This window comes from Coregonus clupeaformis, chromosome 40 (genome assembly GCF_020615455.1).
Source record: "Coregonus clupeaformis isolate EN_2021a chromosome 40, ASM2061545v1, whole genome shotgun sequence".
Classification (NCBI taxonomy): Eukaryota; Metazoa; Chordata; class Actinopteri; order Salmoniformes; family Salmonidae; genus Coregonus; species Coregonus clupeaformis.
The window spans coordinates 35,099,778-35,123,359 of record NC_059231.1 but is presented as its reverse complement, the minus strand read 5'-3'; the positions used below and the strand labels follow the sequence as shown (position 1 = coordinate 35,123,359).

General features: G+C 45.3%; 1 pseudogene; it reads left to right on the top strand.

Annotated features, from left to right (window-relative positions):
* Positions 1-1,430: 1,430 nt before the first annotated feature.
* LOC121555116 lies at positions 1,431-22,913 on the top strand (annotated as a pseudogene).
* The last annotated feature ends 669 nt before the right edge of the window (positions 22,914-23,582 follow it).

The following is a 23,582-nucleotide window of genomic DNA, read 5'->3' as shown; positions in this document are numbered from 1 at the left end:
TGAAGATCTCCCACACATGGATTGCCTCCCGTGCTGCGTTGTTGGCCCCCATCCTTGAAACATCCTGCAGAGCAGCAGACCTCTCCTCTGGCAAACGGCAGCGAGCTGCAGATCCCCTCCTGGTCCTCGTGTCCATCCTCATAAACTTATACAGGACACCTTCACACTCCTGAATTCCCCCAGGAGGCAGTCCCAGATGGCCCTGGTCACCCAACCTTGCAGTGCCCTACACGGTAACTGTAGGCAATCGTTTTGAAGGAATCTCCAGTTACAAGGTATCTGTAGGATAATGGAAGATAATTATATTGTTAGACTTTTACATCACCAGGTCATTGTGGATTAGTAAAGTATAATATCCCTTGTAACAAATCATGATAACATTGGATAGATATGTGCATGTGTAGCATGTGACAATAGCAGGATCATATCAACGATAGCGTCACAAATGAATACATAAATACCACTTGAAGCTTGATGATGACTTGATCATTTGAATCAGCTGTGTAGTGCTAAGGCAAAAACAAAAATGTGCACCCCTTTGAGTCCCCAGGACCACGACTGAGAACCACTGCTCTTCATTGGGACCTCTTCATCTGCAGACAGGAGTTCAGAGCTCTCTGTATCTGAGGACAAAAAACCACACAAAAAACAGACTAAATTATACTCAAATTAGACAGCACTAAATATTATGTTCTCTGTCCTCACTTCTAGGGACTGGAACTACACAAAAGTATCTGCCCTATCCAGAATAGCCTACTCTCTCACTTTGACAGATGAGGCAGCTATCCTTTCACCCTCCTCCATGGCAGTTAGCTAGCTACCTACAAATGCATTTGGAGTTTGTTTTTTTACAGTGATAGATATATCAAGATAGCTAGCTAATATGAAGTTAGGTAGCTGGTAAAATGTAATTCACTTAGCTAGCTATCTATACAGTACGTAAAGTTGGCTAGATATCTAGCTAGCTACGTTAGCAGCTCATTTGAGTTGTATTTACTTGAATAGGTTCTCCCAGCCATGTGGATGATTGGAAACAGGGCAGCAAAGTTTGGTTGTTACCAGAGCGGTTTAGAGCATATTATTATTTACCTGTGAATAACCAGACCTTCATACAAACTTGCTATGCTGAATTCTTGACGCACAATCGAACGTGCTGCCAAATGCTGCCAGCACGCCCACAAGCGAGCCACTCTGGGCGGCTGAAGCGGCACGCGGCAATTTACCGCATGCTAGTGTACACGGGGCATCAGCCATACTGTCAATCTATCATCAATACATCCACTCCTATTTAGATATATAGAGTTTATCTCGTGATGTCGACAAAACAACTTTTGTTATGTAGTGATCATGAGAAAATTATCTCCTGATCTTGAGAAAACAACTTTTGTTATGTCATGATCATGAGATAAATAAGTTGTGATCTCGACATAATGTTCATATGTCCTCTCTGGACTTCTGTACTGGACTTCCATATGTTCTAATATAAAACAGAGAGGATATCTTCCACTGTGGAAAGGTGTGTATTTTGAGAATGTTTGAAAGGCATACACTCAAACGGCTGTTTTGGTCTAATCAAACCATGAAGTATTTGATCAAATGTATTTTAGTAGTGGGCAAGGTCACTGACTGTCTTCTATTGTGATCATAGAGCCTATGTCAACAAAAAAAAGTAATATTTTTATCTTCTCCAAAAATGTGTAGCTGTGGAATACCTTCCATCATGTGGACCTATACTATGTGGACCTATACATTGTTGAAATGGCCACTGCCTTCAAGGTACAGCAACGACCCATGTCCTAACTGAATATTGAATACAATTCTATCACTCTACATTTTTACCTAAAATGTGTAATTTCATGAAGCCAGGAGACACATTCTACCCCAAGGGTGAGAATGGGAAGTACTTATTAATTTTTTCCTTTATTTAACTAGGCAAGTCAGTGAAGAACAAATTCTTATTTACAATGACGGCCTACACCAGCCAAACCCGGACGACGCTGAGCCAATTGTGCGCCACCCTATAGGACTCCCAATCATAGCCGGTTGTGATACAGCCTGGAATCAAACCTGGGGGTCTGTAGTGACACCTCAAGCACTGAGATGCAGTGCCTTAGACCGCTGCGCCACTCGGGATACCATGAAACAGATGTTTGTGCCACATGGAAGGTAAGCCAACTAGACCTGCATAACAACCCCTGATTCAAATTAGTTCAAGGATGGATCCTTGCCAGTTACTGATGTACACTGCACCACACTTGGTAAAAAAATTATATATATGCATTCACAATTGTATTCTAAATTCACAAAGTGTGAAAGACAGCTTCAGCTTGCGGATGACCCCTTGACGTAGAAATACAGTTTTGTAAACCAAAGGTCAAGGCCAAGGCCATTAATGGTAGTAAAATCCATCCTGTTCACTTTGCAGTGAAGGATAAAATCTGGTTCCTGGGGCTCCTGAGTGGCGCAGCGGTCTAAGGCACTGCATCATAGTGCTTGAGGCATCACTACAGACCTAGGTTCAATCCCAGGCTGTGTCACAGCTGGCCGTGACCGGGAGACATATGAGGCAGCACACAATTGGCCCAGCGTCGTTAGGGGAGGGTTTGGCCTGCCGGGATTTCCTTGTCCCATTGCACTCTAGCAACTCCTTGTGGCGGGCTGGGTGCCTGCAAGCTGACTTCAATTGCCAGCTGGATGGTGTTTCCTCCGACATATTGGTGTGGCTGGCTTCCTGGTTAAGTGAGCAGTGTGTCAAGAAGCAGTGCGGCTTGGCAGGGTCGTGTTTCGGAGGATGCGTGGCTCTCGACCTTCGCCTCTCCTGAGTCCATGGGGAGTTGCAGCGATGGGACAAGATTGTAACTACCAATTGCATATCGGGTAAAAAAAAGTCTGGTTCCTGACCTTTCTCAGTATTGTGTTCCTTTTCTTTTAGAGTGCTTAGCCAGAATGAATGAGATGTCTTTTTAGTGTATGTGTTTTGAGTTTCTTGGTTTTGTTTTATTTTCCTTCCATGAAAACAGGATTTGGAGGCTTGCAAACATGCTGGCCTAACCAAATCTCTGGGAGTTTCCAACTTTAACAAGCGGCAGTTGGAGCTGATCCTGAGGCGACCAGGCCTCTAACAGACTGGTCTCAAATCAGGTAGAAAGGGTTGCATCCCAAATGGCACCGTATTCCCTATGTAGTGCACTACTTTTACCAGAGCCCTATGGGCCCTAGTCAAAAGTAGTGCAGTATATAGGGAATAGGGAACCATTTGGGACACAACCATGAACACCATGAACTCCAACTACTAAAGTACTATGTAACAACAATGTTGTAACTGTAGTAATTACAATGTTACTAAACATGTATAAGAGCTGATTGCTTTATTTTCTCTCAACACAGGTTGAATGTCATCCATATTTCACTCAGCCAAAGCTGCTTGAATAGTTGCAGAACGACATCGTCATTGTGGGAAACAGCTCCATAGGAACACCAAGAGATGCATCCTGGTAAAACTAATGCACTACATTAGAAAATAATAATCAATGACATAATCAGTTGTGATTACACTGGATGAGGACAACCCAATTCATCCAATGATTAATGGTATAGTCAATCGGATAAGTACAGCTATTAGACTCCAAAAAGATTGAGCAAAAAATGCATGTAGCTATGTAAAGCTAGATATACATCCCTAAAATATAATTTCTAAACCGTGTTGTTTACATTTCACCTGTCCGCCCTTGTTAGAGGATCAGCTCTTGGTGTGCATCGCCCACAAGTACAAGAAGACCACAGCTCAGATGGCCCTGCGGTTCAACATCCAGAAAGGGGTGGTAGTCATCCCTAAGAGCGATAAGTTCATTAGAGTTAACTGCACCTCAGATTGAAGCCCAAATAAATGCTTCACAGAGTTCAAGTAACAGACACATCAACATCAACTGTTCAGAGGAGACTGCGTGAATCAGGCATTCATGGTCGAATTGCTGCAAAGAAACCACTACTAAAGGACACCAACAAGAAGAAGAGACTTGCTTGGGCCATGAAACATTAGCAATGGACATTAGACCGGTGGAAATCTGTCCTTTGATCTGATGAGTCCAAATTTGAGATTTTTGGTTCCAACCGCCGTGTCTTTGTGAGACGCAGAGTAGGTGAACGGATGATCTCCGCATGTGTGGTTCCCACCGTGAAGCATGGAGGAGGAGGTGTGATGGTGTGGGGGTGCTTTGCTGGTGATACTGTTGGTGATTTATTTAGAATTCAAGGCACATTTAACCAGCATGGCTACCACAGCATTCTGCAGTGATACGTCATCCCATCTGGTTTGCGCTTAGTGGGACTATCATTTGTTTTTCAACAGGACAATGACCCAAAACACACCTCCAGACTACAGCTCAGCATTCAACACCATAGCGCCCTCAAAGCTCATCACTAAGCTAAGACCCTGGGACTAAACACCTCCCTCTGCAACTAGATCCTGGACTTCCTGACGGGCCACTTCCAGGTGGTGAGGGTAGGGAACAACACATCCGCCACGCTGATCCTCAACACGGGTCCCCTCAGGGGTGCGTGCTCAGTCCCCTCCTGTACTCCCTGTTCACTCATAACTGCATGGCCAGGCACGACTCCAACACCATCATTAAGTTTGCCGATGACACAACAGTGGTAGGCCTGATCACCGACAACGATGAGACAGCCTATAGGGAGGAGGTCAGAGACTTGGCCGTGTGGTGCCAGGACAACAACCTCTCCCTCAACGTGATCAAGAGAAAGGAGATGATTGTGGACTACAAGAAAATAAGTGGACCGAGCACGCCCCCATTCTCATCGACTGGGTTTTAGTGGAGCAGGTTGAGAGCTTTAAGTTCCTTGGTGTCCACATCACCAACAAACTAACATGGTCCAAGCACACCAAGACAGTCGTGAAGAGGGCACGACAAAACCTATTCCACCTAAAGAGACTGAAAAGATTTGGCATGGGTCCTCAGATTCTCAAAAGGTTCTACAGCTGCACCATCGAGAGCATCCTGACTGGTTGCATCATTGCCTGGTATGGCAACTGCTCGGCCTCTGACCGCAAGGCACTACAGAGGGTAGTGCATACGGCCAAGTACATCACTGGGGCCAAGCATCCTGCCATCCAGGACCTCTATACCAGGCCCTAAAAATTGTTAAAGACTCCAGCAACCCTAGTCATAGAAGAGGGGCGGGGGGGTCTCTCTGCTACCGCTTACTACTGCTTGCCGTGCCTCTTTTAAACTGCTGCTACTCTCTGTTTATTATCTATGCATAGTCACTTTAATAACTGTACCTACATGTACATATTACCTCAATTACCTCGACTAACCGGTGCCCCCACACATTAACTCGGTACCGGTACCCCCTGTATATAGCCTCGCTATTGTTATTTGTACTGCTGCTCTTTAATTATTTGTTACTGTTATTTTATATTGTCTTTTTTTGTGCATTTGTTTTGTATTCTTTCTTAAAACTGCATCGTTGGTTAAGGGCTTGTAAGTAAGCATTTCACTGTAAGGTCTACACCTGTTGTATTCGGCGCATGTGAAAAATAAATTTTGATTTGATTTGATTTGTAAGGGCTATTTGACTAAGGAGAGTGATGGAGTGCTGCATCAGATGACCTGGCCTCCACAATCACCCGACCTCAACCCAGTTGAGATGGTTTGGGATGAGTTGGACCGCAGAGTGAAGGAAAAGCAGGCAACAAGTCCTCAGCATATGTAGGAATTCCTTCAAGACTGTAGGAAAAGCATTCCTCATGAAGCTGGTTGAGAGAATGCCAAGAGTGTGCAAAGCTGTCATCAAGGCAAAGGGTGGCTACTTTGAAGAATCTAAAATATTACATACAGTGGGGAGAACTATTATTTGATACACCGATTTTGCAGGTTTTCCTACTTACAAAGCATGTAGAGGTCTGTAATTTTTATCATAGGTACACTTCAACTGTGAGAGACGGAATATAAAACAAAAATCCAGAAAATCACATTGTATGATTTTTAAGTAATTCATTTGCATTTTATTGCATGACATAAGTATTTGATCACCTACCAACCAGTAAGAATTCCGGCTCTCACAGACCTGTTAGTTTTTCTTTAAGAAGCCCTCCTGTTCTCCACTCATTACCTGTATTAACTGCACCTGTTTGAACTTGTTACCTGTATAAAAGACACCTGTCCACACACTCAATCAAACAGACTCCAACCTCTCCACAATGGCCAAGACCAGAGAGCTGTGTAAGGACATCAGGGATAAAATTGTAGACCTGCACAAGGCTGGGATGGGCTACAGGACAATAGGCAAGCAGCTTGGAGAGAAGGCAACAACTGTTGGTGCAATTATTAGAAAATGGAGGAAGTTCAAGATGACGGTCAATCACCCTCGGTCTGGGGCTCCATGCAAGATCTCACCTCGTGGGGCATCAATGATCATGAGGAAGGTGAGGAATCAGCCCAGAACTACACGGCAGGACCTGGTCAATGACCTGAAGAGAGCTGGGACCACAGTCTCAAAGAAAACCATTAGTAACACACTACGCCGTCATGGATTAAAATCCTGCAGGGCACGCAAGGTCCCCCTGCTCAAGCCAGCGCATGTCCAGGCCCGTCTGAAGTTTGCCAATGACCATCTGGATGATCCAGAGGAGGAATGGGAGAAGGTCATGTGGTCTGATGAGACAAAAATAGAGCTTTTTGGTCTAAACTCCACTCGCCGTGTTTGGAGGAAGAAGAAGGATGAGTACAACCCCAAGAACACCATCCCAACCGTGAAGCATGGAGGTGGAAACATCATTCTTTGGGGATGCTTTTCTGCAAAGGGGACAGGACGACTGCACCGTATTGAGGGGAGGATGGATGGGGCCATGTATCGCGAGATCTTGGCCAACAACCTCCTTCCCTCAGTAAGAGCATTGAAGATGGGTCGTGGCTGGGTCTTCCAGCATGACAACGACCCGAAACACACAGCCAGGGCAACTAAGGAGTGGCTCCGTAAGAAGCATCTCAAGGTCCTGGAGTGGCCTAGCCAGACTCCAGACCTGAACCCAATAGAAAATCTTTGGAGGGAGCTGAAAGTCCGTATTGCCCAGCGACAGCCCCGAAACCTGAAGGATCTGGAGAAGGTCTGTATGGAGGAGTGGGCCAAAATCCCTGCTGCAGTGTGTGCAAACCTGGTCAAGACCTACAGGAAACATATGATCTCTGTAATTACAAACAAAGGTTTCTGTACCAAATATTAAGTTCTGCTTTTCTGATGTATCAAATACTTATGTCATGCAATAAAATGCAAATGAATTACTTAAAAATCATACAATGTGATTTTCTGGATTTTTGTTTTATATTCCGTCTCTCACAGTTGGAGTGTACCTATGATAAAAATTACAGACCTCTACATGCTTTGTAAGTAGGAAAACCTGCAAAATCGGCAGTGTATCCATGCACACACTGTATATATATTTTCTGTTGTATTTTTGACTTTATGTTTTTTTTACCCCATATGTAACTCTGTGTTGTTTTTATCGCACTGCTTTGCTTTATCTTGGCCAGGTCGCAGTTGTAAATGAGAACTTGTTCTCAACTGGCTTACCTGGTTAAATAAAGGTGAAATAAAATAAAAATAAAAGTATCAAATACTTGTTCTCCCCACTGTATATTTTGATTTGTTTAACACTTTTTTGGTTACTACATGATTCCATATGTGTTATTTCATAGTTTTGATGTCTTCAATATTATTCTACAATGTAGAAAATAGTAAAAATAAAGAAAACCTTTGAATGAGTAGGTGTGTCCAAACTTTTGACTGGTACTGTATAACAAAGTATTATTGTTGTTATTGACTGGCTGCGAGAGCATAGAGCATTTGTACTACTGTTCTTATAATAATAATAATAATAATATGCCATTTAGCAGACGCTTTTATCCAAAGCGACTTACAGTCATGCGTGCATACATTTTTTTTTTTTTTTTTTTTTTGTGTATGGGTGGTCCCGGGGATCGAACCCACTACCTTGGCGTTATAAGCGCCGTGCTCTACCAGCTGAGCTACAGACTCAGACTCAAGACTCTCAAGACGAGAGGAATTAGCTAGCTAATTTTATCTAGCAACAGTTGCTATTATGTACACTAGCTAGCCAGACAATGTAGGAGTGGCTAAATATAGCCAAGTCTGTGGGTTAGCTACTGTCACAGATCCCCTGGTACTGCTGCTCATTCTGTTCATGTCACCGGCTTTCTAGGCGTCACTGACATGGATCATTACCACCAACCCCAGACTGTGTTGTCTCATTACGCACACCTGGTTCCCATTCCCCCTGGTTAGTATGTGTATATATGTGCCCTCTGTTCCCCATTGTTCTTGTCGATTATTGTCCCATGTCCGTTGGTCTCATGCGTACCGTGTATTGTGCTCTTGTTGTTTACGGGTCTCGTCCCATGTATTGTGTAGAGCAGGGGTGTCAAACGTCCGGCCCGCGGGCCGGATCAGGCCCGCAAACGGGTTTAATCTGGCCCGCGAGATGATTTTGTAAAGTATAAAAATGAGCTGCAATTTTTCAATAAAAGAAACTGCTGTTCCAATTGCGTCCACTGGATGGCGCAATAGCAATTGTGTTAAGCAAGCAAACTGTTTATACCGGGGCAGAGCAAATAGGTCAAGCAAGTGCAGCCAGTCCGGATGAGCTACTTTGTTTTGCCCGCGATATTTATTACGGCTTCTACTTTTAACATTATGTGCTTTGGCACCCTCATTGCCCCAATATGTCTCTGTCAAAAAAGAGAAAAGTGGACGCAGAGTGCAGAGTGTTCCAAGAAAAATTGTCATCCTTCTATTTATTCACGGAATTGAATGGGAAAGCTGTATGTTTGGTGTGTTCACAGCATGTTGCAGTGCTGAAAGAATATAACCTTCGTCGCCACTATGTGAGTCTTCATGCCGACAAATATGACAACTTTCAAGGACAGCGTAGAAGAGAGAAGATGAATGAACTGTTGGTGGGTCTGAAGAAACAGCAGTCTGTGTTTACTCACAGCCGAGACATCAGTGACGCTGCAGTGAAAGCTAGCTACCTCATTGCTAATGAAATCGCAGTGGCTTCAAAACCATTTAGTGAGGGTGAATTTGTAAAAACATGCATGATGAAGGCAGCAGAGATTGTGTGCCCAGAAGAGCACCAGGCTTTTGCAAATATCAGCCTGACAAGAAACACAGTTGCAGACAGGATTTCCGATCTTTCAGTGGATTTGGACAGCCAGTTGAAGCAAAAAGTAAAGTCATTTATTGCGTTTTCGGTTGCAATTGATGAAAGCACGGACATTACAGATGTTGCACAACTGGCCATTTTCATCCGCGGAGTTGATGACACATTGACCGTCACCGAGGAGTTCGTGGAGTTGGTGCCGATGACAGATACAACGACAGCAGCTGATATTTTCACTGCACTCGTCGGCGCGCTGGACAGGGTCGGAGTGGACTGGTCCTGCGCTGTCAGCCTGGCTACAAATGGTGCGCCCTCAATTATCGGGAAAAAAGCAGCGTTGTGACAAAGTTCAGAGAGAAAGTGCAATCTGCAAATGGAGGACGTGATTTTTGGACTTTTCACTGTATTTTGCACCAGGAGGCTTTGTGGTGCAAGTCATTAAAGATGGATAACGTCATGAATAAAACAAAGCTGCGCTCAAGGCTCACGCACAAGCACTTGAATCCCATCCTGAAGTTGGCTGCCACTCAGGATGTGACGCCTGATATTGATGCGCTGGTGAAAGCTAAAAGATGCCAGGTATCAGGAGTCAAATAAACTATGCAACCCCACTTAAAGTGCTGCATGAGACACCCTGATATAGTTCTGTGATCTGTGATATACTTCTGTGAATCACTGAGGCATTGTGTGTTTGTGTGTTGTTTGTCCTCAGAATTTCAAATAACTTGAGGTGTTTTATGATTAATATTGATGTTGTGCTTTTGGACACACTGTCCTCAGGCTCCAGCTTTATGTTTATATGTTTTTATGTTGATGTGCTATTGTTTTTAATTGATTTTATTTTATTTGTATATTTAACCTATTCTTGACTCTGTGGTTCTTGCACTTGTTTGGGGAACAGGATTTCATTATTTGTATCTACATTTCTGCCTGAGAAATGACACCCTGATATAGTTCTGTGATCTGTGATATACTTCTGTGAATCACTGAGGCATTGTGTGTTTGTGTGTTCTTTTTCTTTAGAATTTTCAAATAAACTTCAGGTGTTTTATGATTAATAGTGATGTTGTGCTTGTACTATTTTGGACACACTGTCCTCAGGCTCCAGCTTTATGTTTTATGTTGATAGTATTAAAACAAAGAAAACAATCTGAAGTTGTTGTTTTTAAGTTATATATACCATGATTTTACCGGTCCGGCCCACTTGGGAATAGATTTTCCTCCATGTGGCCCCTGAGCTAAAATGAGTTTGACACCCCTGGTGTAGAGGTTACGCCTCGCTCTTTGTTTGGGTTACATCCCTTTTGTATATATATCCGTGTTTGTGTTGGGTGGAGTAATAAAACCCCTAATACGTATTCCTGCGCCTGTCTTCAAACCATTATACAACGTGACAGCTACACACCATGAACTTAGTAATAATATAAAAACAAAATGAACATATTTGGAATGGTAGCAAAAATGTCTAAATATTATCAAGGCATGATTTCTACAAAGTATAGCTATAGGTGGTGGGCCGAAGCCTTAAAGGGAAACGTCACCTCTAGACATTATTTGGCCTGTTTTTTCCAGTGTCCCAACATAATTATGAGTGATGAAAGGTTTTTCAGGAGTGTTCAACCAATGACAACATTGGTTGATTGAGCCTGCTGTCTGATAAAAAATGTTTTATGGAGTCATGTTTTGTAGCAATTATTGTGGTCTTTGTGTTTTGCCGATTGCACGATCATGCTAGCAGCGAGTAGATATGGTTGTCCTTGTTCAATAGAGCCATTGGATTTGCAGGATATCTAGGTTGACACATTTTTCCTGGCCTGACAGGATCCCTTCTTCCTTGTCCAATTGTGTTCCCACCCTCGAAGGCAGGCTTTTCAACACGGGGGCGGTACTAGTTTCTACAGTTCACTGGAGCTGTGCACTGTCTATCCGAGATGATTAGCTGAATACATTGAACAAAAATATAAACGCAACATGTAAAGTGTAAGTCGCTCTGGATAAGAGCGTCTGCTAAATCACTAATTATTATTAATTATTATTAGCCGAAATAAAAGATCCCCGAAATGTTCCATACGCATAAAAAGCGTATAAAAATATCTTTAGAATAGAATGGCTGCTAAAGTTTTTGTATCTATTTTCAGTAATTCCAATTACCCCACCGAAGACATTCTTTAAAAAAGTATACTCGGTCATAACAGATGAAAAGTTTTACATCTTCCTAAGTCTGAGGGTGGTTTTAACCTTCCAGACTTGGAATTGTATCAACTCGCTACCCAAGGCTTTTACTTGCGACATATCGTTAAATGCACTAAAGATTAACAATGGGTACATATTGAAGATGCACATGCTCATCCCCAGAATATTTTTACGTGTCTATTTTCAAAGGATAAATCTAAGAACATTAACAACTTCCTAGTTAAGAACACTATAACGATATGAAAGAAAATGAAACGTAATTTATAAGAACCAATATCACTCCCTAGAAACACAACCTTATGGAATAATCCTTGGATAGCTTTTCAGAATTCATCAATAAATTGGCCCACATGGAAAACTAAAGGCATAGAAACTGTAAATGACTTGGTATCAGGAAATACATGTATTTCCATTACAGAATTATAAAGTAATTTTGGACTGACTAATGAAACTTAAAAGTTACATACTGTATCACAACATTTCAATTTGAAATCTTTTGCACATCAAAGCAACCTTGAGGGAATCTTATTTGAGTCAGAAAAGGATGTTCATACGTGTCACGCCCTGACTCAGGGGACGCTTATATGTTGAGTCAGGGTGTGTATATTCTTTGTTGTGTATGTTCTATGTTGTATATTCTAGTATGTGTGGATCTATGTTGGCCGGTGTGGTTCCCAATCAGAGGCAGCTGTCGCTCATTGTCTCTGATTGGGGACCATACTTAAGCAGCCTATTGGCACAGTCTAGTTGTGGGATCTTGTTCCTGGTATGGTATGGTATGGTATGGTATGGTATGGTATGGTATGGTATGGTATGGTATGGTATGGTATGGTATGGTATGGTATGGTATGGTATGGTATGGTATGGTATGGTATGGTATGGTATGGTATGGTATGGTGTGGTGTGAGAGAGACCTTGGACGTCACGTTTCGTTTATTGTTTTGTTGTGGTGTTTATTCAGTTAAAATAAACATGTACGTATATCACGCTGCACCTTGGTCTGACCCGTCATTCAACGAACGTGACAATACGATAGAAAATATCTACAAAACCTTGCAGAGAGCATATCCAACTGACAATAAAAAAATATTACTATTGGAACCAAGATTAAAAAACAAACAGATGTTGGCATAAAATGGAGGGAAAGTTGGAGCATAACTAACGAAATTACAGTTAACAAAAATGTATGCTTAATCCATGTATAATGTATAGAATTTATTATACAAAAGACAAAATTCACAAATTCTACAGCACAACGGCAGAGTAATGTCTCAAGTTTAAAACTAATAATGACTCAATAATCCATGCTTTTTGGGAATGCTATTTTTTAAAAACATTTTAGTCATTTAGCAGACGCTCTTATCCAGAGCGACTTACAGTTAGTGAGTGCATACATTTTTCATACTATAAAGTTCAGAAGTTGTGGGCGGAGCTAGAAAATTGGCTGTCAAAAGTATTACAACATAAATGTACTTTTAATCCATCTGTCTGCATATTTCAACACATTACATATGGGAGTGTAGTGAGATACCCAATGGGCTGGACGATTCTTTTCTCATCACTCATTTTGAAAAAACGTATACAAAAAAATTGGAAGTCAATCAATCCCCCATCATTGACACAATGGAAAAATCTAATGATTTATCATTGAAATGGGCAGATGAGATGTAGTCATTGTTTATATGTGTCTGTAAGTTTTCATTCGTGTGTATATGTTTATTTTTATTTTTGGAATGTAAAAAATAAAAAGGAAAAAAGGAAAAAGAAAGCTTATTTCTCAATTTTTTTGCACAAATTTGTTTATATCCCTGTTAGAGAGCATTTCTCATTTGCCAAGATAATCCATCCACCTGACAGGTGTGTGTCACGACTTCGGCCAAGGCTGCCTCCCCTCCTTGTTCGGGCAGGCTTTGGCGTTCGTCGTCACCGGAGTACTAACCACTGCCGCCCCAATCATCATCACAATTGTCTTGTCTCGTTATCACACACACCTGGTTCTAATCCCCTAATTAGTCTGTGTATAAGTGTTGCCTCTGCCCCCTTGTCCTTGTGAGTGATTGTTTATTGTGAAGGTTAGTGAAGCTCGGTGGAGCTCGTGTATTTTGTTCGACGGGAGTATTTTCCCGTGTGCCTTGTATTTTCCAGTGCACCTGTTTTCGTGCCCTTGAGTGTGTTTGACGCAGTTCTGCGTAAACCTGCATTTTGTGGATTAAAGCCTGTTATTCTGTGATTTACCCTCCTGCGCCTGACTCCACCTCATCACAGAATCACCCACCCGAATATGGAGTCAGCGGGAGAAGAGCGCATGCCTGGAGTCGTGGCACGGGTCCAGGAGCATTCCACGATGCTGGCCAGCTTGGGGAAAGCGATGGATCGGGTTCTTCAGGTCGTCCAACGCCTGGAGAGGAGAGAACCCGATCTGTCGAGACCAGCTGGCCAACCGGAACCAGCCACCTACACCCCAGCACCTGGAGGGATCTAGATATCCCGACCACGGGCATTTGATGGGACGACGGCGCTGTGCCAGGGATTCCTCCTCCCATTGGAGCATTACTTCGCCAGCATCAGGCCGGAGCAGGAGAAGGTGTCCGTCCTCGTTTCCTGCCTCTGTGGGAAAGCCCTGGAGTGGGCCAACACGGTGTGGAACGAAGGAAGAGCCGTGTTGGAGGACTACAGGGAGTTTGCTCTCCTCTTTCGGGCGGTTTTCACCTGCCCGAGGCTAGAGAGGCAGGTGAGCGACTGGTCCATCTGAGGCAGGGGACGAGGACCGCGCAGGACTTCGCATTGGAGTTTCGGACGCTGGCAGCGGGGTCCGGGTGGAATGAGCAAGCCCTGATCGACCATTACCGGTGCCATCTGCGGGAGGACGTCCGACGGGAGCTAGCCTGCCGTTACACCATGTTGTCCTTCAACAAACTGGTGGACATGGCCATTCGTTTGGACAACCTGCTGGCAGCCAGAGGACGTCCTGGTAGGGGTCTGCCCGTTTCCACCCCGGACGACTCGGATCCCGAGCCGATGGAGCTGGGTGGAGCCGCCGGCCGAGAGAGCGGAGGATGACAGCGACAGTGCCACTCTGGTGGCATGAAGGGACAATACACCACATGTTGTAGTCAACGTTCTTTTGGGCCGGGAGGCGGCAGGCAGGGCACTCACGCATCACCCCAGCTTTCGAACACCCACACTTGTTCAGAGCCCTCTGCTGCACACTGTACCCTACCTATCCACTTTCCCGATCTTATGGTAGTTCTCCAGTGTAAGGCGCTAGTCGATTCAGGCACAGCTGGGAACTTTATGGACAGGGCATTCGCACGCCGTAAAGGCATAACATTGGTTCCCCTATCCATTCCACTCCCCATCAGAGCACTCGATAGTCGACCAATAGGGTCACGATACCAGTCACCATGATCACCCAGGAGACTCATTTTGAGCAGGTAATTTTTTTGATTATTGAATCTCCTGCTTTCCCTGTGGTATTAGGTATCCCTTGGCTAGCACTCCACAACCCCACCTTCTCATGGCTGCAGAGGGCTCACAGAGGGTGTCTAGATGTTTCCGTTGGTGCAACCACGGTGGAAAGTCCAGACAGTACCTCCACCATGCACATTCCCCCTGAATACCTCGATCTGGCGCAAGCGTTTTCTAAAATGCAGTTGACTAAATTACCACCTCATCGGACGGGGGATTGTGCGATAAACCTCCGGGTAGACGCTCTACCTCCCAGGAGTCATACAGTGGGGAGAACAAGTATTTGATACACTGCCGATTTTGCAGGTTTTCCTACTTACAAAGCATGTAGAGGTCTGTCATTTTTATCATAGGTACACTTCAACTGTGAGAGACGGAATCTAAAACAAAAATCCAGAAAATCACATTGTATGATTTTTAAGTAATTCATTTGCATTTTATTGCATGACATAAGTATTTGATACATCAGAAAAGCAGAACTTAATATTTGGTACAGAAACCTTTGTTTGCAATTACAGAGATCATACGTTTCCTGTAGGTCTTGACCAGGTTTGCACACACTGCAGCAGGGATTTTGGCCCACTCCTCCATACAGACCCTTCAGGTTTCGGGGCTGTCGCTTGGCAATACAGACTTTCAGCTACCTCCAAAGATTTTCTATTGGGTTCAGGTCTGGAGACTGGCTAGGCCACTCCAGGACCTTGAGATGCTTCTTACGGAGCCACTCCTTAGTTGCCTGGGCTGTGTGTTTCGGGTCGTTGTCATGCTGGAAGACCCAGCCACGACCCATCTTCAATGCTCTTACTGAGGGAAGGAGGTTGTTGGCCAAGATCTCGCGATACATGGCCCCATCCATCCTCCCCTCAATACGGTGCAGTCGTCCTGTCCCCTTTGCAGAAAAGCATCCCCAAAGAATGATGTTTCCACCTCCATGCTTCACGGTTGGGATGGTGTTCTTGGGGTTGTACTCATCCTTCTTCTTCCTCCAAACACGGCGAGTGGAGTTTAGACCAAAAAGCTCTATTTTTGTCTCATCAGACCACATGACCTTCTCCCATTCCTCCTCTGGATCATCCAGATGGTCATTGGCAAACTTCAGACGGGCCTGGACATGCGCTGGCTTGAGCAGGGGGACCTTGCGTGCCCTGCAGGATTTTAATCCATGACGGCGTAGTGTGTTACTAATGGTTTTCTTTGAGACTTTGAGACTGTGGTCCCAGCTCTCTTCAGGTCATTGGCCAGGTCCTGCCGTGTAGTTTTGGGCTGATCCCTCACCTTCCTCATGATCATTGATGCCCCACGAGGTGAGATCTTGCATGGAGCCCCAGACCGAGGGGGATTGACCGTCATCTTGAACTTCTTCCATGTTCTAATAATTGTGCCAACAGTTGTTGCCTTCTCACCAAGCTGCTTGCCTATTGTCCTGTAGACCATCCCAGCCTTGTGCAGGTCTACAATTTTATCCCTGATGTCCTTACACAGCTCTCTGGTCTTGGTCATTGTGGAGAGGTTGGAGTCTGTTTGATTGTGTGGACAGATGTATTTTATACAGGTAACGAGTTCAAACAGGTGCAGTTAATACAGGTAATGAGTGGAGAACAGGAGGGCTTATTAAAGAAAAACTAACAGGTCTGTGAGAGCCGGAATTCTTACTGGTTGGTAGGTGATCATAATACTTATGTCATGCAATAAAATGCAAATTAATTACTTAAAAATCATACAATGTGATTTTCTGGATTTTTCCGTCTCTCACAGTTGAAGTGTACCTATGATAAAAATTACAGACCTCTACATGCTTTGTAAGTAGGAAAACCTGCAAAATCGGCAGTGTATCAAATACTTGTTCTCCCCACTGTATATACCCCCTGTCACAGGCTGAAACGGTGGCTATGGAAACATATGTCACCGAGTCCCTGCGCCAGGGGTATATACGTCCCTCCACTTCTCCCGCCTCCTCGAGTTTCTTCTTTGTGAAGAAGAAGGACGGAGGTCTGCGCCCGTGCATTGATTATCGACCACTGAACAGGGAGACAATAAGATTTAGTTATCCTCTCCCACTTATTCTTTCGGTGATTGAATCAATGCATGGGGTGCGCTTCTTCACCAAATTAGATCTCAGGAGTGTGTACAACCTGGTGCGTATCCGAGAGGGAGATGAGTGGAAGACAGCATTCAGCACAACCACGGGGCATTATGAATACCTGGTGATGCCCTATGGTTTGATGAATGCTCCCTCAGTTTTCCAGTCCTTTGTTAACGAGGTGTTTCGGGACATGCTTAGTCGCAGTGTAGTGGTCTACATCGATGACATCCTGGTGTATTCCGCTACGCGCGCCGAGCATGTGTCCCTGGTTCGCAAGGTGCTGGCCCGACTGTTGGAAAATGACCTTTATGCTAAGGCAGAGAAGTGTATGTTTTTCCAGCAGTCTGTCTCCTTCCTTGGATACCGCATTTCCACCTCAGGTGTGGAGATGGAGGGAGATCGCATTTCAGCCGTGCGTAATTGGCAGACTCCATCCACGGTTAAGGAGGTGCAGCGCTTCCTTGGCTTTGCCAACTACTATCTGAGGTTTATCCGGGGCTTTGGCAAGGTCGCAGCTCCCATTACCTCCCTGTTGAAGGGTGGGCCATCCCGGCTCCGATGGTCTGCTGAGGCTGACCTGGCCTTCAGCAAACTGCAGGGTCTGTTCACCTCAGCCCCAGTACCGGCCTACCCCGATTCATCAGTACCATTCGTAGTGGAGGTGGATGCATCCGAGGTTGGGGTAGGAGCTGTCCTGTCTCAATGCTCGGGTACGCCACCCAAGCTCCGCCCCTCTGCCTTCTTCTCTAAGAAGCTCAGCCTGGCGGAGCAGAATTTCGACGTTGGTGATCGGGAGCTGTTGGCTGTTGTCCGAGGCAAAACACCCTTTCCTCGTCTGGACGGACCACCATAACCTAGAGTACATCCGGGCAGTGAGGAGGCTGAATCCTCGCCAGGCCAGGTGGGCCCTATTCTTCACCCGGTTTGATTTTACACTGTCATACATTCCGGGTATGAAGAACGTGAAGGCAGACACACTGTCCCGGCTGTATGACACAGAGGAGAGGCCCAGAGACAACACCCCCATACTCCTGGCCTCCTGCATTGTGGCGTCGGTAGTATGGGTGATAGACGTGGATATAGATGTATACAAAATGGTGTTGTCTGCGTAGAGGTGGATCTAAGAGTCACCAGCAGCAAGAGCGACATCATTGATATTCACGGAGAAAAGAGTCGGCCCAAGAATTGAACCCTGTGGCACCCCCATAGAGACTGCCATAAGTCCAGACAACAGGCCCTCCGATTTGACACATAGAACTCTATCTGAGAAGTAGTTGGTGAACCAGGCGAGGCAGTCATTTGAGAAACCAAGGCTATTTAGTCTGCCAATAAGAATGCGGTGGTTGACAGAGTCGAAAGCCTTGGCCAGGTTGATGAAGACGGCTGCACAGTACTGTCTATTATCGATCGCAGTTATAATATCGTTTAGCACCTTGAGCGTGGCTGAGGTGCACCCATGACCAGCTCGGAAACCGGATTGCATAGCGGAGAAGGTACGGTGGGATTCGAAATGGTCGGTGACCTGTTTGATAACTTGGCTTTCAAAAACTTTCGAAAGGCAGGGCAGGATGGATATAGTTCTGTAACAGTTTGGATCTAGACTGTCACCCCCTTTGAAGAGGGGTATGACCATGGCAGCTTTCCAATCTCTGGGGATTTCAGACGTTACGAAAGACAAGTTGAACAGGCTAGTAATAGGGGTTGCGACAATTTCGGCGACTAGTTTTAGAAAGAAAGGGTCCAGATTGTCTAGCCCAGATGATTTGAAGGGGTCCAGATTTTGCAGCTCTTTCAGAACATCAGCTGTCTGAATTTGTGTGAAGGAGAAGCGGGGGGGCATGGGCAAGTTGCAGCGGAGGGTGCAGAGCTGGTGGACGGGGTAGTGGTAGCCAGGTGAAAAGCATGGCCAGCCGTAGCAAAATGCTTGTTGAAATTCTCGATTATTGTAGATTTATCGGTGGTGATAGTGTTTCCTATCCTCAGTGCAGTGGGCAGCTGGGAGGAGGTGCTCTTATTCTCCATGGACTTTACAGTGTCTCAAAACCTTTTGGAGTTAGAGCTACAGGATGCACATTTCTGTTTGAAAAAGCTAGCCTTTGCTTTCCTAACTGCTTGTGTATATTGGTTCCTAACTTCCCTGAAAAGTTGCATATCGCGGGGGCTATTCGATGCTAATGCAGTACGCCACAGGATATTTTTTGTGCTGGTCAAGGGCAGTCAAGTCTGAGGACAACCAGGGGCTATATCTGTTCTTAGTTCTGAATTTTTTGAATGGGGCATGCTTATTTAAGATTGAGCGGAAATCACTTTTAAAGAACAATCAGGCATCCTCTACTGACGGAATGAGGTCAATATCCATCCAGGATACCCGGGCCAGGTCAATTAGAAAGGCCTGCTCGCTAAAGTGTTTTAGGGAGCGTTTGACAGTGATGAGGGGTGGTCGTTTGACCGCGGACCCATTATGGACGCAGGCAATAAGGCAGTGATCGCTGAGATCCTGGTTGAAGACAGCGGAGGTGTTTTTAGAGGGTCAATTTGTCAGGATGATATCTATGAGGGTGCCCATGTTTACAGATTTAGGGTTGTACCTGGTAGGTTCGTTGATAATTTGTGTGAGATTGAGGGCATCTAGTTTAGATTGTACACACATATGGTGTCCAGGGCACAGCTCGGGGCTGAGGGGGGTCTGTAGCAAGCGGCAACAGTGAGAGACTTATTTATGGAAAGGTGGATTTTTAGAAGTAGAAGCTCAAACTGTTTGGGCACATACCTGGATAGTACGATAGAGCTCTGCAGGCTATCTCTACAGTAGATTGCAACCCCACCCCCTTTGGCAGTTCTATCGAGACGGAAAATGTGGTAGTTGGGAATGGAAAATTCTGAATTTTTGGTGGCCTTCCTAAGCCAGGATTTAGACACTGCTAGGACTTCAGGGTTGGCGGAGTGTGCTAACGCAGTGAATAACTCAAACTTAGGGAGGAGACTTCTGATGTTAACGTTCAAGAAACCAATGCTTTTACGGTTACAGAAGTCAACAAATGATAACGCCTGGGAAGTAGGAGTGATACTGGGGGCTATAGGGCCTGGGTTCACCTCTACACCACCAGAGGAACAGAGGAGGAGTAGAATAAGGATACGGCTAAAGGATTTAAGTACTGGTCTTCTAGTGCGTTGGGTACAGAGAAAAAAAGGGGCAGGTTTCCGGGCGTTGTAGAATAGATTCAGGGCATTATGTACAGAAAAGGATATGGAAGGATATGAGTACAGTGGAGGTAAACCTAAGCGTTGGGTAACGATGAAAGAGATAGCATCACTGGAGGCACCGATTGAGTCGGTCTCTGTGTGTATGGGGGGTGGGACAAAGGAGCTATCTATGGCAGGTTGAGCTGGGCTGGGGGATCTACAGTGAAATAGTACAATAAGAAATAACCGAAACAGCAATAAGCAAGGCATATTGAAATGGGAGAGAAGCATAAAGCAATCACAGGTGTTATTCGAGAGCAAAGACAACAGCTGGTAATGGCAACAAAGTTTGGGCTGAGGCTAAACATAAACAGGATGCGGTACCGTATAAAGGAACAGTCCAGCAGGCATCAGCTGTATAGCTGAGTTATCATAAGGTCCGGTGAACAGCAATAGGAGAGTTCGGAGGTAGTTCGGGGGCTGCTATAGCACTAGCAAGCAAGAGGCCACGGCTAGCGTGTGCTAGCAGGCCGGGGCTAGCAGATGGATCTTCGTGGTCGACGTTGTAGCGGGAAACCTGATGTAATCACATCAGACGATTTCGTCGGCAGACCAGTCGTGTTGGATCGGCGGGGCTCCGTGTCAACACTAGGAGGTCCCGTCCGGTTGACAGAGAGGTAGATAGCCGGGAGAAGGGCCTGGCTCGCGGCTAGCTCGAGGCTGATTAGCCAACAACAACGTCCATTCGATTGCAGCTATCTAGCTACGATGATCCGGTGTTAAAGGTCCAGTGAATCAGTGATTCCGGCAGAAAAAACGATATGTTCTGGGTCGATAACGCGCTGTGCAGACAGTGCAGACTGGCCGATAATAGTCCAGGCTAGAGCTGGCTGGTAGTTAATGCAGGCCACAGACAATGGTGAGAAACCGCTAGCGGTGGCTAATGGCAAGTAGCTAGTTAGCTGGCTACTCCCGTCCGGTAGACAGAGAGGTAGATAGCCGGGATATGGGCCTGGCTCAAGGCTAACTGGTGCTTGCTTCAGGGGCAGTGGTGATTAGCCAAACAGTAACATCCAATTCGGTTGCGGCTAGCTAGTTGCGATCCGGTGTTAATGTCCAGTGATTTAGTTATTCCGGCAGAAAATCTGATGTTCTGGGTGAAAACCGCTAACGGTGGCTAATAGCAAGTAGCTAGTTAGCTGGCTAGTTGGTATCAACTGGAGATTCTAGATAAAAGGTAAGTCAATAATAGAATCCGTTCCACATTGAGTGAGGCGGGTTGCAGGAAAGTATATTTTGTAGAAGGATGAAAAGTGTGATAGGGAAATATGTACGAAAAAAAAAAAAAACAGGCTATTTACACAGACACACAACAAAGAACATGACCGCACTGCTATGCCATCTTGGATTTAGAACCCTGACATGTTCACCGGACGTGCTACCTTGTCCCGGACCTGCTGTTTTCGACTCTCTTTCCCTACCGCACCTGCTGCCTCGACCTCTTAATGCTCGGCTATGAAAAGCCAACTGACATTTACTCCTGAGGTACTGACCTGTTGCACCCTCTACAACCACTGTGATTATTATTTGACCCTGCTGGTCATCTATGAACGTTTGAACATCTTGAAGAACAATCTGGCCTTAAATGGCCATGTACTCTTATAATCTCCACCCGGCACAGCCAGAAGAGGACTGGCCACCCCTCAGAGCCTGGTTCCTCTCTAGGTTTCTTCCTAGGTTCCTGCCTTTCTAGGGAGTTTTTCATAGCCATCGTGCTTCTACATCTGCTTTGCTTGTGTAACCGGTGTGAAATGGCTAGCTAGTTAACGGTGCGCGCTAGTAGCATTTCAATCGGTGACGTCACTCGCTCTGAGACCTTGAAGTAGTTGTTTGCCTTGCTCTGCAAGGGCCACAGCTTTTGTGGAGCGACAGGTAACGGAAGCAACACTGTTACATTGGTGCCGTGACCCGGATCACTGGTTGCTGCGGAAAAGGAGGAGGTCAAAAGGGGGGTGAGTGTAACCGGTGTGAAATGGCTAGCTAGTTAGCGGTGTGCGCTAGTAGCATTTCAATCGGTGATGTCACTCCCTTTGAGACATTGAAGTAGTTGTTTCCCTTGCTCTGCAAGGGCCGCGGCTTTTGTGGAGCGACGGGTAACGGTGCTTAGAGGGTGACTGTTGTCGATGTGTGCAGAGGGTCCCTGGTTCAAGCCCAGGTAGGGGCGAGGAGAGGGACGGAAGCAACACTGTTACACTTGCTGTTTGGGGTTTTAGGCTGGGTTTCTGTATAGCACTTTGTGACATCTGCTGATGTAAAAAGGGCTTTATAAATACATTTGATTGATTGATGTTGTGCCCAATAGAAATGAATGATAAATGATGTATTTTAGGAAGGTAGAAAGAAAGGAATTTGAACAAAAACATTTAGTGAACCGGCGATTCGTAACGTTTGAATCGATTTTCTGACCGATGCATGTTACATTTGGATCAGTTTGGGGTCCTGGGGACCGATGCACTCATATCTTAAACATTTGAACCGGGGACCAATACCTATCAGTGAATCGTTACATCCCTAATGTTTCCCCTTCTCCATGTCCGTACCTCTCTCACTGTGTATTTGCTTCCTTTCAGGACTAGAAGTACACTGGGTATCTCTCTGATGGCTGCCATGAATGGTCACGTCCCTGCGGTCAAGCTGCTGCTGGACATGGGCTCAGACTACAACACTCAGATCGAGACCAACTGCAACACAGCACTGACCCTGGCCTGCCAACGTGGAGCACCGTGACAAGGTGAGAGCAGCCTTCATCGGCTGAACCTGACATGTTATGTTCTCTGGGCTAGAGTCAAAGACATTAGGAATTGGGTATGGTGTCCGACTGTGTGGTGCAGTACTTCACTGACCCATACGTTCTCTCTGACTGGTCAAACTCCTCTCATGGAGGCTGAGGTGGGGCATTAACGTCAGCGCTCTTGTCCAGCAGCACATGCTGCAACATCTTCTCTCTCTTTTAGTCCGGTCCATCTCAGAGCTGTGACCAACCCTAATTTCCCGGGCCTAAACATGTGACTCCTCTCTGACTGAATATGTGTGCTGTTGTGGATGGGGCTCTGCTCCCTACTTCCTACCCTGTGATTTGTTGTATGAATTGCTTTGATCTGAGGCTGTAGTTTATATTGTATTTTTATTATATGTGTGTGTGTGTATGTGTATAAGGGGACACTGCTGTGGTGGATGTGTGGCTAAGGGCTATGTTCCCTACTGTTAGTTTACAGCTGTTTTTGTATTTTGATATAGTATAATGCAACTGAATTGAAAACTATCAGGGGGGTGGATGGATAATATTAATATGAATTTGCATCGGGACACTTCTGCAGTATACACCTGCAGTATCGACTTAGTTCTGGCAGACAGAATGGGCCGATTCTGGGCAGTCATTGAACCGGGGTCCAATAC